The sequence below is a fragment of the Oryctolagus cuniculus genome, chromosome 5, assembly GCF_051225735.1.
Source record: "Oryctolagus cuniculus isolate XC-2025 breed Fujian yellow rabbit chromosome 5, ASM5122573v1, whole genome shotgun sequence".
NCBI classification, from domain to species: Eukaryota; Metazoa; Chordata; class Mammalia; order Lagomorpha; family Leporidae; genus Oryctolagus; species Oryctolagus cuniculus.
This window is the reverse complement of record NC_142871.1, coordinates 166,553,131-166,569,904: the sequence shown is the minus strand read 5'-3', so window position 1 is coordinate 166,569,904 and position 16,774 is coordinate 166,553,131. Positions and strand designations below refer to the sequence as shown.

The 16,774-nt window shown below is 53.4% G+C and overlaps 1 long non-coding RNA gene across 1 annotated transcript; it reads left to right on the top strand.

The window, feature by feature from the left end:
• The first annotated feature begins 3,347 nt into the window (after positions 1 to 3,347).
• Positions 3,348 to 16,322, top strand: LOC138849845 (uncharacterized). The gene is made up of 3 exons (XR_016234351.1): positions 3,348 to 3,455; positions 4,478 to 4,535; positions 9,317 to 16,322. It is a non-coding gene; the product is annotated as an uncharacterized LOC138849845 (long non-coding RNA).
• Positions 16,323 to 16,774: the final 452 nt, after the last annotated feature.

Genomic DNA, 16,774 nt, shown 5'->3' with positions numbered 1-16,774 from the left:
AGAGCCAGCCAGGGCCGGGAAGGAAGCCAGGCGCCCTCCTAGGAGAGCTATTTGGAACTAACCACGCCTTTGCTTCAAGGAAGAGGGAGGTCTGGAAATTGCTTTCTATTTTCCACCAGTGCCCTACTTCTCACCACTGTGTACGCAAAGCGACTGCTGGACCCGCTTGGGAGCCCGGCCCTGCCTTCCCGAGCGGCGTCTGAATGTGCACTGTATTCCAGGAGCTGTCTGGGGGTGGAGTCCCCGCTCTCAGTTCAGCCTGCCTGCTTCCAGGGAGTTGTTCCGTGGTGTTTAGGATCATACCTCCCCTTGCTAAGCCTGGCTCACAATTACGAATGTGAAGTCCAAGAATGCGCTCGGTGATGGTTAAATCAAAGACCTCCACCTGGGCAGCCCGCGCCCCCACCTGCCCCCAAGCTGGCCTCTTCGCTCACCTAGTAGAGGGCTGTGCTGTAAAACTCCCTTTCTCTAGAACATGCATCCCCCCCCTCCCCCAGAATACCTCACAGCACGCATTATCCCCATTTACCAAATGTTGAAACTTGAGCATCCCAAAGAATAAGAACTTCCGGGCTTGGAGAGAGTGTATCTAATCGTTGAACCAGTAGACAAGTAGAATGGCATGGATCCCGGATGGGTGGGATCTATGCATAAACTGCCCAGCCCTAAAAGACAGGACGACACATCGTAGCTTCAAAAAATAATAATACTCTCACTAAGAGAGGTCAAGGCCAAGTCGCAATCTCTCTGCTGAGCTGTTCCCCACGTGGAACCTGAGAGCTGATCTCCAGGAGACAGAGTATACAGAGGCTGGGGAGGGTAGGGAGAGGTCGAGAGGGAGTTTGGTTGAGGAGACCACGATGCAGAGAGGAGGGCGAAGGTCTAGTGTCCACGGCAGGGCGGGGCGACTGGAGTTTGCCCCAGGTTGTTATGCAGCTTAGAATAACCACAAGAAAGCAGCTGGAGGATCGGCGCTGTGGCGCAGCAGGTTAAGCACTGCCTACGGCTCCCAGCATCCTGTATCAGAGTGCCAGCTTGAGTCCAGGCTACTGGGCTTCCAGTCCAGCTCCCTGTTAATGCTCCTGGGAAAGAAGCAGATGAGGGCCCAAGTGCTGCCACACATGTGGGAGACCGGATGGAACTCTGGGCTCCTGGCTTTGGCCTGCACCAGCCCTGGCTGTTTTAGCCATTCCAGGAGTAAACCAGAGGCTGGAAGTCTCTCTCTCTCTCTCCCTTTCTCTCTCTCTTGCTCTCAAATAAATAACCAAGTCTTTAAAAAGAAACTGAAAATAGAAGCAGATCCATTAGCGCTCCGTGGCAGGCACTCCCCTGGAGCAATCCCAGGAACGCGGGTGGGAGACCAAGAGGAAGGACTCGGGTCCGGGCCTCCGTGGCTCCTGCTGGGCTAGTGAGAGGCCCCTGGCCTGGAGTCTGGGGTGCTGCCAGGCCTGGGCTGTGATTCTGACAGCGGTGACCCTGATCTGTGGCCATACCAAAGGACTGCAGCAGACATGGCGGCGAGCTTGTGGGGCAGTTAAACACCGCCACAGGATTCTGGCCATCTCCCCAGGCTGGCCACCACCTCGGGTCTTCAAGGAGTCCCCCACGGTGTGGATTGGCCTCAGGAGGCCTCACGTACCCGACACCCGGTTTGCCCCAAGGAGTTTGGACTCTGTCCGCCAAGTCACTCTCAGGAGCTGGCAGCAGGTGCAGGCTTCCGAGGCTCACACTCAAACCATGGAGCAGCGCCAGGCAACAGCCCCGGCCAGAACCGGGCTGTGGCCTGGACAGCACAGCGGGAGGAGGCCTGTGGGCAGCCTGGGCTGGAGATGGAGTTGGACGTGCAGATGGAGGGGACGTGGCTCCAGCCCCTGAGGACTTGTGATTCTGCTACAGGAAGTCACGGGTTACAGCCAGTGGAAACGCAGCCGCCTCCCCTGCTGGAGGCATAAGGGCCGGATATGCAGATATGTTTCGTGTATGTGTGTGTTTTTCTGTTGTTGTCTACAGAACAGATAAACGCAGGGCCACAGTATTTCACTGGGCACTTCTTTCACTGCGACACAGTCTCCCAGTGGGTGCTCCTTGGAGCAGGGGGCCGCAGGGAGGCCCAGCTGGGGAAGTAGACCGGAGTACACCGTGAGCGTTCGCAGGCCACGATGGGCTTTGCTGATGAGGGTATCTGAGCTGACAGGAGCTTGTTAGCATTGCTGTGTTGGGTGTGTGTTATGTGTTGCATGCATATGGCTCTGTGTATGTATCGGGTGAGTGTGTGTGTGTTCTAGGTGTGTGTTGGGTACATGTATATTGTGCTATTGTGTGTGTGTGTGTTGGGAGGATGTGTGTTGTCTGTTGGATGCCTGTGTATCGTGCATGTGTTGTGTGCATGCTGAGTATGGGTTGGTTTGTGCATGGAGTGTGTGTGTTGTGTATTTGTGTGTTGGGTTGTGATGGGTGTGTAAGTGCGGGGTGTCTGTGACAAGAGCAGTCGTGTCCTGGAGGGTGATGGCCATGTGGGGGGAGGCACAGCTGGGGACAATGGCTGGCTGGGGCAGAGGGCGAGTGGCAGCTGTGGACTTGAGAGGGACAGGCGGAAACAGAAGAAAGGGACCACACGGGAAGACAGAGCAGGGGCGGATGTGAGGATCTGCACCAGCTGGGCGCAGGGAGAGGAACAGACAGCCCGGGAGGTTTGCTCCCCCCCGTGATGATTCTAGGGTACTTTGAAAACTTCATGGATAATTGAACCAAAAGATAAGTTTATTTTGGTGAAAATAATTGAAATCCATGCACATGGTGGGTATTCAGAAAGTTCATAGACAATGTGCATAATTTTAAAAACTGCATGGGGCCCGGCATTGTGTAGAACTGGTAAAACCACTGCCTGTAGCCCCAGCATCCCATGCGGGCGCTGGTTCATATGGTGGCTGCTCCATTTCCAATCCAGCTCCCAGCTAACGGCCTGGGGAAAAGCAGCAGAAATGACCCAAGTGTTTGGGAACCCACGCGGGAGACCTGGAAGAAGCTCCTGGCTCCTGGCTCCCCAGCCCCAGTCACTGCAGCCATCTGGGGAGTGAACCAGCTGATGGACGACTTCTCTCTTTCTTTCTGTCTCTCTCTTTCTCTGTAACTCTGACTTCCAAATAAGTAACTGAATCTTTTAAAAAATAATTTGAAAAGAACCATAAAACCATGCATGCATTTCAAAATGTGTTTGCACCAAAACACACTTGTCTGAATTCCGTTTCTCCACGATGGCTCCCCAGTGCGCTCACACCTGTGAACCAACGAGGCGCGCAGGGGAGATCAGGAAAAGCCGGTTTCCTGGCTGCGCTGGCATTTGCTCAAAGGAACGTGAAACTCAAGACTCTCATGGTGTTCATTTAATATCGAACAGAAACGCTGGCGAGGATGTGGTGGAAGACAGCGGAATGGGAGGAAGACACGCAGCCTCCGTGAGTGCGGTCCCTGCTGGAGAGAGTGTCTGGGGTCCCTGGGGTTGCAGGTTGGGGTCTTACTTGGCAAAGCCCTGTCTGGCACTGAGCAAGCAGGAGGTGGCACCTGCTCTCCCGGGGCCTGCGGGGGCGGAGGGGGGGTGAGCAGGGCCTCTTCCCCTGCCCCCGTTTTGTTCTCCAGCACAGGGTTCTGGAGAGAGCCTTTAGTGCCAGCTCTTCTCTCCTCCAGACCAGGAGACAGGTGAGTGGGCCTCGCAGCAAATCAGGACAAAGTCTCTGGACGCCTGCAGTGTCTCTCCCCGCCCCCCCGCTGGTTAAGAAACCCACTTCTGGTTACAGTTTTCTTTTTCCCACCACTGCGGGTGGTGTCCATGCAGCAGCGTGACGTTGCTTCCAGGAAAACACAAGGAGATGAAATCTGTAAGGATGTGCAGCGACACGCACGGCTGGCTGCCGACGGCCTGCGTGCAATGGAGCGCGGGCTCAGCTCATCCGAGGCTGCCTGCCCTTCGTCAGAGCTGGGAGCTGAGCGTGTGCACCGGTACTCGGGTCAGCCACCGGGGTCCTAACTGAAATTCCCACCTGCTTTTAAAACCCCGGTCCCATACATTCATTGCTTTTATACAAGCGGGTGAGTGTGTGAGTGTATGTGTGTGACTGTGTGAGTGTGTGTCTGTGTGTGTGTGTGTGTGTGTTGTGTCACATAGCCCTCATTCATCCCCAGGGCTGCATTGTTCTGACTTTCCCACAGCTGTGGACCCCAGCAGCCCGCACTGCCAAGCCTGCTGCCGTCTGCAGGATCCAGATAAGGTCCCCAAGTGGCATCCTCCAGGGGCACTTGTGTTGGTCACCAGGCTACCACGCCATTCCTCTGCCCCTAGCAACGGGACAGAGAGCACTGGTGCCCAGCCCCCACTGCCTCCATCATTTACAAATTGGCACAGACGGCAATATCGCCAAATCTGACAAATCGCGCTGACTCATGTTCTAATTAGTCCTGTAAATGACTGTTCTGTTCTTAGCTTCGAATCCTGCGTGTCCAAACCAGCCTGAAGTCGCTCTGGGTGCCCATGTTTGGAGGTAAGCGATGATGACGGTCTCCTTGCTAGAAAAATGCATTACCAAAGCACCAGGGCAAGTGGCTCGCTCTGCCTCTCTGCAGGGTCCGCTCAGCGGGACAAAGTGTCTGCCCTTGGGCCGCTGGGCTCCCTCCAATGGCCTCTGACTCTAGACCGATCTGTCAGAGCCAACCCCGGATGAAGCTTCGCTCTTCCTTCTGGACTGTCTCAGAGCCCAGGGCACGTCTGTGCCACAGACCTGCCCAGCACCCCTCTTTGCTTAATGCCAGGGCTGCCTCCCAGCTGCCTGTGGTGAGCGTCTGAAACTCACCCGCCAGGGCACCAGGACTGCGCTGCCCTCAAAGGTGACAGAGCTGGAGGTGAGGCCAGCGTGTTCCCAGCCCGTGCTCCCCCTGCAGTCATTATGCCCTCTTCTGCCGGCTGCTGCCTGAGACCACCAACAGCAACGGGGCTTTGCCACCAAACGCAGTCCCGCCTGCATGAGGACATGTGCATCACAGACGACCATGTTTAAGTCAGGACTACAACAGACCCGAAAAATTCCTAGTGACGTCGCAGCCACTGGAGTGTCCCAGGGCAACACATTACTCACGTGTTTGCATGACGCTGGTGTAAACGCGCCTGCTGCATCGCCAGCCATATAAAACCACAGCACCTGCAATTATGAGTGGCACATAATGCTTGGTGACGGTGACGAGCACCGATGTCACTGGTTTATGCATTTACTACACTTTGATCATTGTGTTTGGAAAGCGCTCCCTCCATCTTGCTGGATCACCAGTCCCGGGAGGCCACGTGCAGGGACTGACCACGGATGTGTGCGTGCGCTCTGTGATGGCCACACAGTGACACGTGGCTCAGGGCACACCCCCTCATTCAGCAGCACGTAACCGTAGCTGTCACTCTGGGCACAGGCCCCAAAGGGTCTGGTGGCCATTTGTGGAGGGAGGAGAGGACCCCGCCCTCTCCCTGTGCAGGGTCCCTCTTTAAGATGTTGGCTTCCGGAGGGCTCACGGGGTGCTGGGGAGGGCTGGCTCGGGACTCATCTGCTTGGGGTGTGAGGCAGGTGGGGTGGAGGGGAACTGAGACCAAGGCTTAGGTGGGGGACCACCAGGAAGCATTCTGCAGCAAGTGAGAGCGCCCCCTCCGGCCCCGCGTCGGTATCACACGCAGGGTAGGATGCACCGTTCCACCGCGTTGCACGTGCAGGTTGGTGCCAGTCAGCTCCTTCGCTCTGCCCATTGCCTTTCCTACCTGCAGCCACAGACCCTCCACCTTGCAAAACTGAAACTCTGAACCCAAACTCCAGACACGACTCCCCCGCGCCCCTCCCCAGCCCCTGGCAACCACCACTCCACTTTCCCTCTGTGATTTGCTCCGCCGAGGTGACCTCTCTGGAATACTGCTTGTCCTTGTCTCACCTGCTTATTTTACCCAGCAAAATGTCCTTAGGGTTCCCCCTTCTGACACATGTGGCCAGCGAACCTCAGATTTCTTTCTGTTGGAAGGCAGAGTGGTCCATTGTATGGATGCGTCACACTTTGTGTATCCACTTATTCGCTACATTTTAACTACTGTGAATAACCCTGCCATTCATGCAAACATCTGGCCTGGAGTGGCACTTGTTTCTCTGGTTGTTTAGCTGTACCTCCTGCTCTTCAAACCTATTCACCTGTCTGCAAAGCTGTATCCCAAGGAGCCCACTCTTCAATGTCCCCACAGTCAAGCACAGATTTAAAAACAAAGCCCTTTCCTGGAGGGCCTCTCCCAGGCCTGTCCCGGTACTCTGTAGACATGATGAAGAAGCATTTGCACATCTCTAGATTGCTCCCAGGGGCAGCCCGGGGCAGCACCAAGGCCCTGATACCTGGTCTTGGCTGTAAACCATTTCCTGAGCTGTGTGTGAGATGAGCACCCTCATCCTCCGGGACTCAGCGGCTTGGCACTACTGGGAGCTTTCCAGAAACAAGGCTGTGTAGGGGAAAGGTGGGGTCCTGTTTAGCAAGGACTTACCTGAAAGGCAAGGAGAGAGATAGAGAGAGAGAGAGAGAGAGAGATAGAGATAGAGATAGAGAAAGGGAGGGAGAGAGAGAGGGAGAGAGAGGGGGAGGGAGAGAGGGAGAGAGTCTTCCATCTGCTGGTTCGCTCCCCAGTGGCTACAGTGGACCAGCACTGGTCCAGGCCAAAGTCAGGAGCTCAGAGCTCTACCCAGGTCCTCCCCCTGTGCTTTCCCAGGCACATCAGCAGGGAGCTGGATGGGAAGTGGAGCAGCTGGGACTTAGCGGAGATCATGTGGGATGTGGGTGTTGCAAGTAGCAGCTTAGCTCTCTGCCCAAGGTGGGTAATGTCACTAAGTTCCAGCCGGTGTGCCCAGATAACACGGCAGAGGCCTTCCAGGGGAGTGTACGTGTTGGGAAGCCCTCTTGGGTGCCAGGTACACCTGGGCCTGACCAGAAGTAGAGGCCCCTCTAACCTCACTAACCCTGCCATGGGACATGGCAGGGTATTGTGGCAGGAAGCGACAGGTGCCTGTGCGCCCAGGTCGTCAGGAGCAGCTCCAGTATGTGCCTCTGTCCCAGCATGGATGATCCAGTCTACAGCTGGGTCACCTTTCAACCAAGGGATCCCCTGCCATTCAACTCCAGGGAGGGACTGACTTCCCCCAGAGAGCCTCCAAGCCACTCTCTTCTCTAGATTTGGAAGAAGCCAAGTGAGTTTCCCAAGACCGCCCAAGAAGTTCTCATCTCTGGCTAATCAGAGACTTCAGCTGTCCATTAGACAGGTGAAAGTCTGAAAACAGCTCCCCCAAGTGACATGGGTTACGCTTGTGGACACAACTTCATAGTCGAACAAGCTTACTCAGAGGCTTCCTCCTCTGACTGGGGTCCAGGGAGTGTCTGAGCTGCAGGGAAGAGAGAGAGAGAGAGAGAGAGAGAGAGAGAGAGAGAGAGAATCTTTCATCTGCCGGTTCACTCCCCATAAGGCCACAATGGCCAAGGCAGGGTCAAGCCAAAGGCAGGAGCCAGAACTCCACCCAGGTCTCCCGCAGGAGTGGCAGGACTGTGTACGAGGAAGGAGCTGGGCCTGCGTGGAGCTGCCACCATCTGCAGCTGGGCGGGTGGCCCATGCCTCCCCTTGCACCCTTGCACAGCTGCTTTTGGGGCGCAGGATATAGATTTCAGGGCCGAGGGAAGGAGCAAGGATTCCTGATTCCGACCCCATCCAAGCTTCCCAGGAATCCACTCGGGTTCCACACAGGAACAGGTTGCTTCTACTGCCGTGTCGCACTGCTGGTCACAGCTCCTAGTGCCACGCTCAGAATTTGAACATAAGTAGCAGTCTGTTTGGTGCTATTTTTTTTTAAGGTTTTTTTTTTTTTTTTTTGTACTATGTTTTACCCCTGGGGGAAGCCTCGCCTTGGTGGTCCATCCCTGCCCCCAGCAGATTGGCTGCCGCCTCTTGTGCTGTGACGCCTGCCTCCACCTCCAGAACTCTCAAAAGCTGCATGTGGTGTCCAGCATCGTTCTGCTGGCTGTTTGTGCAAGTGCGTTCCGTGACGAAAGTCAGGCTTAGGCTTTCCCATCGCGTGATTCGTCCTGGCTCCACAACCTTCTGTTCTCCCCGAGTGGCTGACATCTGAGTGTTGCTATGCTCGCCAGGAGCTAAATCAAAGCCCTTGGTTCTCCGTGTGTGGCTGGGCCTGGCTCCCGGGACTCCGGCCCTCTGCGGGCAGGCAGTGAAGGCCACACAGGAACTGGCTCAGGAGCTCGTCATCAGCAGGTGGCCACTTCTGCTTCTGATGGAAGTCCCTTCGGGTGGCTTCCCCAGGACTGCGGGTGCAGCCTGTGCCCTGCCAAGCTGTAAAAAAAGAAATGGGCATTTCTCTTGCAATAGCTGCTGCCTGCTATGTTGGTCTTTCTGATAGGCGGTGTTTTAGTTATTGTTTTAAAGTGACCATTTCTATAGATTCTCAATTCCAGCCACATGATAGAACCACCCGGGAGTTTTTAAGATTCCCAGCGCCTGGGCTCTAGCCTGCGCCCCAAACATTCACTATCCTGAACGTCAGTTTTTCCAAGAGTCCCCTCCCCCCACAGTGGTTCCCGTGAGCAGTCAGGCCCGCGAGACAGCTCTGAGACAGCGCTTCTCCAAACTTCACTGTGCGGTCACTCAGATCGTCTGGGGATCTCGCCGACATCTGGTTCAGGAGACCTGGGAGCACTTGGTCTGCATCTCGGGGGTGTTCTACATTAGGAGCAAGGGCTCCCTGCTCCCAGGTGCCCAGAGACCAACACCGTGGCACCAGCTTCCGAGAAAAGAGACGCTGTGTCTGCAAGGCTGACCAGCGTGGAGACAGGAGGTAGGGCTCAGATCCGGTCCTTGACCTGGGGTTTGGAGCAGGCTGTGTGGGTGAGGGAGAGCCATCTGGGGTGTGGAGGGCTGAAGGGGCCAGTCTGACTGAGGGCTTTGTACCAGGTCTTTCGGGTCAAGGGACCCCTGCTTCTGAAAGGGTCCTTGGCATTCAGTTCCAGTCATTTTCTGGTCTCCTCAGTTCCACGGGGAAAAACACTGGCTATTTGAAGTTAAAGGCTCCCCCCTCCCCCGGGATTGGTGGAGTGGAACCAGTCAGAGCTGGTTCTGTGATTATACTTTCAAGGGGTGTTGGGTAGCAAGTGGTGGTGTGTAACTAACCCTGGTCTGGGGGCTGGCACTGTGGCATAGCAGGTAAAGCAGCCACTTGGCAAGGCTGGCATCCTATATGAGTTCCTGTTTGTCTCCCAGCTGCTCCACTTCTGATCCAGTTCCATGCTAATGGCCTGGGAAAGCAGTGGACGATGGCCCAAGTGTTTAGGTCCCTGCATTCTTGTGGGGGACCTGGAAGAAGCTCCTGGCTCCTGGCTTCAGACCGGCCCAGCCCTGGCCATTGTGGCCATCTGGGGAGTGAACCCTGGTGGATGGAAGATCTCTCTCTGCCTCTCCCTCTCTCTCTGTAGCTCAAAGTTAAAAAAAATTAAATAACTTTTAAATGATAATGAAATAAATAAATAAACCATTGTCCAGGCACAGCTCCCTGTCTTGGTCAGTAGAGCTTTACGGGGACACAGTCACACACTCCATTCCCGCCACAGCGGCGGGGCTGAGCAGCTGCAGCGGAGACCGGCCCCAGGCCTGAGTCGTCCCTCTCTGGCCCTTTACAGAACGCATTTGCCAGCCGTGATTCAGAGCACGCTGATGCACTACAGCCTCAAGGACCCGCGACAGGAGGCCACTTCATTAAGGGACAATGTCAGTCCAGGGGTCTTGCTGTCATCTGGAAGCAGCCAGCGGTCTGTGCCCGCGAGGGCAGCACTGTCCACTCCCCACATTCACCCCCATAGGGCAGCAACTGCTGTTGACCTTGACACACCAAGGGGTACCCGAGCTCGAGGGCCTCCTGGTGCTCATCGGGGACACTGTGGGGACCTCCAGGAGGCAGCGTAAAGTGAGTAGAGCTCTGGGGTGGGCATCGTGGCGAAACAGGTGAAATCGCCACTTGGGACACTTGCATCCCATACTGGAGTGCCGGTTTGGATCCCGGCTACTCCTTGCTTCCAATGCACCCGGGGGACAGAGGAAGATGACCCAGAGGCGTGGGCCCATGTCACCCATGTAGAAAACCAGGATGCAGCTCCTGGCTCCTGCTTAGGCGTGGCCCAGCCTTGTTTGCTATGGACATTTGGGGAGTGAACCAGTGGATGAACGATCTCTCTCTCTCTCTCTCTCTCTCTCTCCCCCCTCCCCTGCCTCCCCTCCTCCCTCCCTCTCTGTCACTCTGCTTTTCAAATAAATAATCTATCTTTTAAAAGATGAGTTGGGCTCTGCCACGTCACTGGAGAAGACAGACATGTGGAAGTCCCAGCGCTATCAGAAATTCTGACCTCCTTGGGGGAATTTTCAAACGTGGTTTCTAAGTTTGGTAATGAAATTGTTTTCTGTGTCTAAAGTACACTGGAGAAAATGGGGGCGGGGTATGACTTAAATCTGGATCCTCTGAAAGGTCTTTGGCTATTGCAATCTATTTTTTTTTAATCAAGAAAATTCAAATTCATTGCTGCTGTTTCCATTTTTATACCATTTAAAATTATAAGAGTAATGTACATTTGTTGAGAAAACGTGGACCTACAGTACTTAGTCTGGAAGTCCAGAAATAACCACGGTAATGTTTGAGTGAATTGTTTTCCTGGCCATTTCTATACAGATAAGGGATCATCAGAAAGCCCATCGAAAATGCATGGTATTAAATTACCTGCACATGGATTTCAAATGTTTGATCACCGAAATATATTTTTAATTCCATTTTCCCATGAACTTGGGAAGTGCCCTCATTCATACGCCTCCCAGCACAGGGTGAGCCTGGTCTCCAGCCTCGCTTTTCTCACATCAACCGTAGGGAAAACAAGAAAGCCTGCCTCATGGATTATTAGAACTGAACGGGGTTTTGCCTGCAAAGCGCTGAGCTCATGTTAAAAGCCCCATATAGCTACACCAAGCTTGGGAAATGGATTCCACTGTTTCATAAAACTGTGTGCTTTCCTCTGTCACCCTCCATGGCAGAGCTCTTGGCTGTGAGGTCACACCCGACTCATGGGGACACAGGAATGCACCATGTGGCTGGACAGCCGGGCTCACTTGGCACAAAGCCGGCACCGCAGCCAGGGAGGTCTCTGTGCAAGCTATTTTACCCATTTTTCCTTGCAATGTCTATCTTTTGCCTTTCAAAAATTTATTTATTAATTTGAGAGGCAGAGAGAGAGAGAGAGAGAGAGCAAGCCTGGATCTGTTGCTCAAACGCCCTCAGTGGTGGGTGCTAGGCTGGGTCAAAGCTTGGAGCCAGGACCTCACGTGTGTCACCCACATGGATGGCAGGGCCACCACCTGCTGCCTCCTAGCACGTACATTGGCAAGAAGCTGGAGTCAGGAGCCAGAGCTGCAGACCAAACCCACATACAGTGATGTGGCACACGGGCGTCTTAACCATGAGGCTGGCTAAACACTCACCTCCGTTTTTTCGTTATGAGTCATATTATTGCAAAAACTGTTGGTATCAGTATCATTTTTCGATTTTAACTTTATTTATAGAGCTTTCTATTTAAAAAAAAACCTTTTTGTAATATATGAGTACATGCAACAAGGGTGAATTAGAAAACAAAAATTGCTCAGAATTCCACAACTCTAGGGGACTACTCATGTCATGTATGTCCTAGCAAAATCGATGTGTGGGTGGGTCCCTTACCACTTGGGTTTATACTGAATATAATTTCTTTTTTTTTAAAAGGTAACCTTAAGATAAGTTGGTGGTCACTGTATTAATCTTTTTTTAAAAAAAGATTTATTTATGTATCTGAAAGGCAGAGTTAGAGACAGAGAGTCTTCCATGTGCTGGTTCACTCCCCGAATGTCTGCAGCAGCCGAAGCTAGGCCGATCCAAAGCCAAGAGCCAGGAGCTTCTTCCAGGCCTCCCACGCGGGTGCAGGGGCCCAGGGACTTGGGCCGTCCTCCATGCCTTCCCAGGCCACGCAGGGAGCTGGCTCGGAAGTGGAGCGGCACCCGTATGGGATTCCGACACTGCAGCTGGCAGCTTTATCTGCTGCCCCACTGAATGTCACTGCATATCCTGCTTTTGAATTTAAAATTATATTGTGAGAATGTTCCCATGCCGCTGGGATTCATTTAAAGATACAATCTGTGATGACTCCTAACAGTCCATCATACGACTGTTCGATATTTCAATCACTTTCTACTTTTAGGCATTTGGATAGTTTCTAGTATTTTTAGTATTGTGCATACTGAGTAAGCCTCTTGCTTCACCAACGTGTGACCAGCACTTCTGTCTTCGTCTATCATCTGCTGCTACAACAGAACACCACAGGCTGGGTAAGTTAGAAAGGACAGAGCTTCATTCGGCTTACGGCTGTGGAGACCAGAGGTCCAAGTGCATGCTGACAGCATCTTGCAAGGGCCTTCTCCCTGGTATCTCACGGTGGAAGAGCAGAGAGACCAGCGATGGCGTGCAGGGAACTGGGTTTTGCAACACTGCTGAGAGAACTAACCCACTGCACCCCAGAGGGTAGAGCTGCCAGGACGTGAGCACGCCGCGTCGGGCTGCACCTCCCAGGGGTCCCAGGGGACAGCCTCAACCTCAGTGCCTCCCTGCAGATGCGGAGTCTTGCTCCGTGCAGGCGTCAGCTGCTGCCACCCCAGTCATCCTGGGCTTCACAGTCTGACTCATGGCAGACAGACAGAGAAGCTAAGACAGAGGGAGTAGCTGAGCCTCGCAAGTGACAGAGCCGCGGAGCAGGGCTCAGCCAGCTCCCGCTTCCGAGGGAGCCAGCAGAGTCACCGCATGGACTGCACGGACCCTGGAACGCGTGCACATTCTGATAAGCTACGGCCCGACGACCAGCGGCCACCGGCTGGCTCCTGCTGGTCCTTTAAGCTTTGGTTCGAATTTCCAGTGAAGCCACACAAGGACGGTCCTCTGGAATAGTGGACGTCAGTGTCCAGCAGGGTAGAATCTGTAGTCTCTGATAGAGTGGAGCGATGAGAAATACAAACGACTGCAGGAGTCACTTCTGCGCCTAATGTGCGTGGGACCTCACACAAGGGCACGAATGGCCGGTGGAAGGCTTACAGGCTCCCTGCCTCACTGTTAGAACGGGCTCTTGCCCTCCTGCCTTTGCGAATGGAGCCCCCCACGACCTGCAGGCAAGCTTCAAAGTTAGGATCTCTAATACAGAATGCAACAGCGTCCACGCGCTATGGTGCAGGACGAGCCAGCTCTTGGCCCATGGCCTGCTCTCCTCTCCTCAGCCCAGCACAGGAGTGGTCTTTCATGCGCATGCCTGGACTCCCCAGGTCGAGGCCCAAGCTCCACCCACAGCCCCGCCAATCACTGCTACTCTTCACTCCCTGGGAGGAGAGTGTGACCATCTGCAGCGTGCAATCCATGCGGGCCTTGAAAGTGGACACTGTGCAGGGAACGTGGGGCCCCAGTTAATAGGACACGTGAGCTCCAGGTGGATCTGCCCTCGATCCAGCACGTGGGGGGCTGCAGGGGGCCCTGTGGAGCCCAGGGCCGAGGCAGGGACCCCTCACCTGGGTCTCTGCTGTGCTGCCAGTGGCTGCTGCTTATGGAGCGCACAGTCTGTGCGGGCTCTTAGCTGTGTCTCCACGCAGTCACTCCCACGGAAGAGTGTTCCTGGAGCTTGCTAGGCTCAGAGCAGGCAACGGCAGAGCCAGGATCCTGTCTTCTTCCCTGGGATGGTTTGCTGCTTCTCACAAGAGGGGTGAAGCCTTGGACCAGGTTATCTCGCAAACCCGCTTCCCTCCCGGTGTTGCTCTTCAGCTGTGTGGGCAGGCCGGGTTCGTCCAGCCAACCCTGTAACAAGGAGGGGACCCTCCTAGTCAAGTCTGATGTCCTTGCAGACAAGAGCAAGACCGTTGTAGATGGAGCCGTTTTGCACTAATTATTCCAAATCTGGGCTTTGTCGGCCATTTACGAGCATGGGCAACGGTCCCTTGGTCTGCGTTTTTCTCCCTGACACTACACAGTTGGTTCCTGCAAATCACAGTGTGGAGTAAACACGCTTCTAATTCTAGGTTTTTCCAAGATGAAAGTATGAAATCAAAAGAATACCTAGATAAAGGCGGCATTTTCTGATCTTCAGCCTCTGAGCTCTACAGCCGGGTGTGGTCTGGTGTTTCGTCACTTCCTTCCTCTCTGGCCCTGGGAGCAGTAAGGGGTCATCAGAAATCCTTTGATTGCCTCTCTGCCCAGGCCAGCGTGGGAGCTTTGACAGGGAACCTTGAAGCGACCCCGATGGCCCTGTCAGCCGTAAATCTCAACAGTCCTCTCAGTGAGCCCTTGTGCTGCACAGCCACACAGAGAAACACCGGCGTTTTCCCTAAATTTAACCTATATTCCATTTCTTTGGAATTGCCACCTTAGATCAAGTTAATGGCCCGAGAGCGAGAGCAATCTGTTTTAGACTTCTGGCCGAGTTCTTTCAAAAAGCTCATGGAGAATGGAATGACAGATGAGCTCAGCAGCTAAGCTGACGCTGGTGTTTGAGACCTGGCTCCAACTCCAGGTTCCTGCCAAGGTGCACCCTGGGAGGCAGCAGGTGATGTCTCGAGTAAGTGGGTCCCTGCCACCCACATGGGAGACCTGGATTGAGTCCTAGATTCAGCTCCAGGTGTCGCAGCCTCAGGGGAGTGACCTAGTGGACAGGAGATCTCTGTCTGTCTCTTTCTCTTGTTCAAGTATGTAAAAACAAATAACAAAAAAATGCAAATAAATGGGTAAGTTTATTTTGGTATAAATGTTTTTGGAAATCCGTGCATGCATGGGGCCCTCACGACAGTCATAAAAATGCATATTATGAGAAGACTCTGCATGGACTTTTTTATACCAAAATAAACTTATCTTTAAATTCTAGTTTCTGTTAACTATTTGAAATCTGTTAACATTTTCATGATGGTCCATAGGAATGATTTCAGGAGGCGTTTTTCCCCTGTGGGCACCGGCACAATGGTTCTGTTTGACTTTTCTCCCCGTCTTGAGTTTATTTCGTGATTTTTGCTTGTTAACACTTTCAACTTCGCAGCAGCTGCTCTGAGGCTGCTCAGGAAGCCTGCGAGGTGGGGAGGGCTGTGCCTTCCTCCAATCCACGCAGCCATCAAGTTCGACCAGTTGGGTCATTTTCTAAGTCTCGTCTTTAATCTTGTTTTCTCTCTAAAATACAATTCCGCGGTGGTTTAGAGCTCTGTGTACTGTGCCTTTGGAGAACGCTCTGATTGCTCAAGTCCCAAGTCACAAGCTCCCAGGTCGTGAGTTTTCATCCTGTTTGTGCTGATTCCCTACTTTCATGGCCTTGAGCTCCACCTCCGTGTGCCTCCGTGTCACTCCTGGCCAGCCGGAGATGGAAGTGGGAGCCTCACCGACCTGGAGAGGGGCACGGGTTCCTTGTCTGTGTCAGCAGACAAGAGTGAGCTCGCCAGTGAGAGGGGGAAGTGAGCAAGACGCGGTCCCTGCTCTCAGTGGGAATCACCAGGTCACTGGTGGCTGTGCCTCCAGGTGGGCGAGAGCGTGGAGACTGGGGAGCACTTTGCCCGAACAGTGATTCTTGTTTGACATTCACGGAGCGACTGCAGCTTAGGAGGAACGTACGCGCGGTCAGCTGGGACTCCCAGAAGCGGAATCAGCCCAGGTTATCAGTGCTAGCGAAAAACAGCCCGGTCCACCTTGATGGCAGCTGCTGGAATTGTAGACAAGGTGCCAGGCAAAATCAACTCCATGGAGCCAAGGTTTTGCCAAACTGTGTTCCCTGTTTTTTTGGAGGTGTGCATATACGGGGTACTAAAAGCAAAACAAAGCAACAAAGAGAGATTCTGGACTCAAGTACGTCTGAGAACACCCCATGCCCTTGACAGTCGCTTGTGCGTGTCAGCAGACGGGAAAGCCCTGCATTAAATAAATCTGTTTGGCTTAAATCTGTGTGTGCCAGACTGCTTAGCTCTCTGTTCTGTACTACCTGGCTGAGATGTACTCTGTAAGTCGCCCTTTAGAAAATGCTGAATGACAAATGCTATGCAAACACCCGGTGAGTACAAGAGGAACTAGATAACACGTCGCAGATATGTTGGGACCCATCTATTTCCAGTAGCCAAAAACAAAACCAGCCTAGGCACGCGGCAGATAGACCGCGGGTCGCAAAGTGCAGGCCAAACGATCGTGGTTTTTGTGCTATTATTTGTGGTTTCTGCCCGTAAGCAAATGTGCTAATTTATCAAGCCTGTGTTTCAACTTTCTCTTACCGCATTCAAATATTTCTTACTTACACCTAATATTTTAGAGTTAGATTTGAATCTGTGATTCTGTTATTTTACACATTTGGGGAGTCTCCCCTAAGCTTTCATTTCCTTCATACAGCATGATAAGGAAAACTGCCTGTAAAACCAGCTCACTGTGTGTCTGGCACACAGTAGGCCCTTTGTAAATGCTCTCATCTGTCCAAAAATGCCTTTGGTGGGTTGATGTGAAGTCCGTAGGGTTTTGAAATAAAATCAGGGCTAATTGCTTGCGGCTGTTTCAGAACTCGGCGGGAAATTCTGTTTCATGCTCCTTCATGTTGTGCAGTCAAAAAGGGAACAAGAGAAACAGATGTCCCGACTTCTGGTGCCACTTCCTCTTACCCGGAA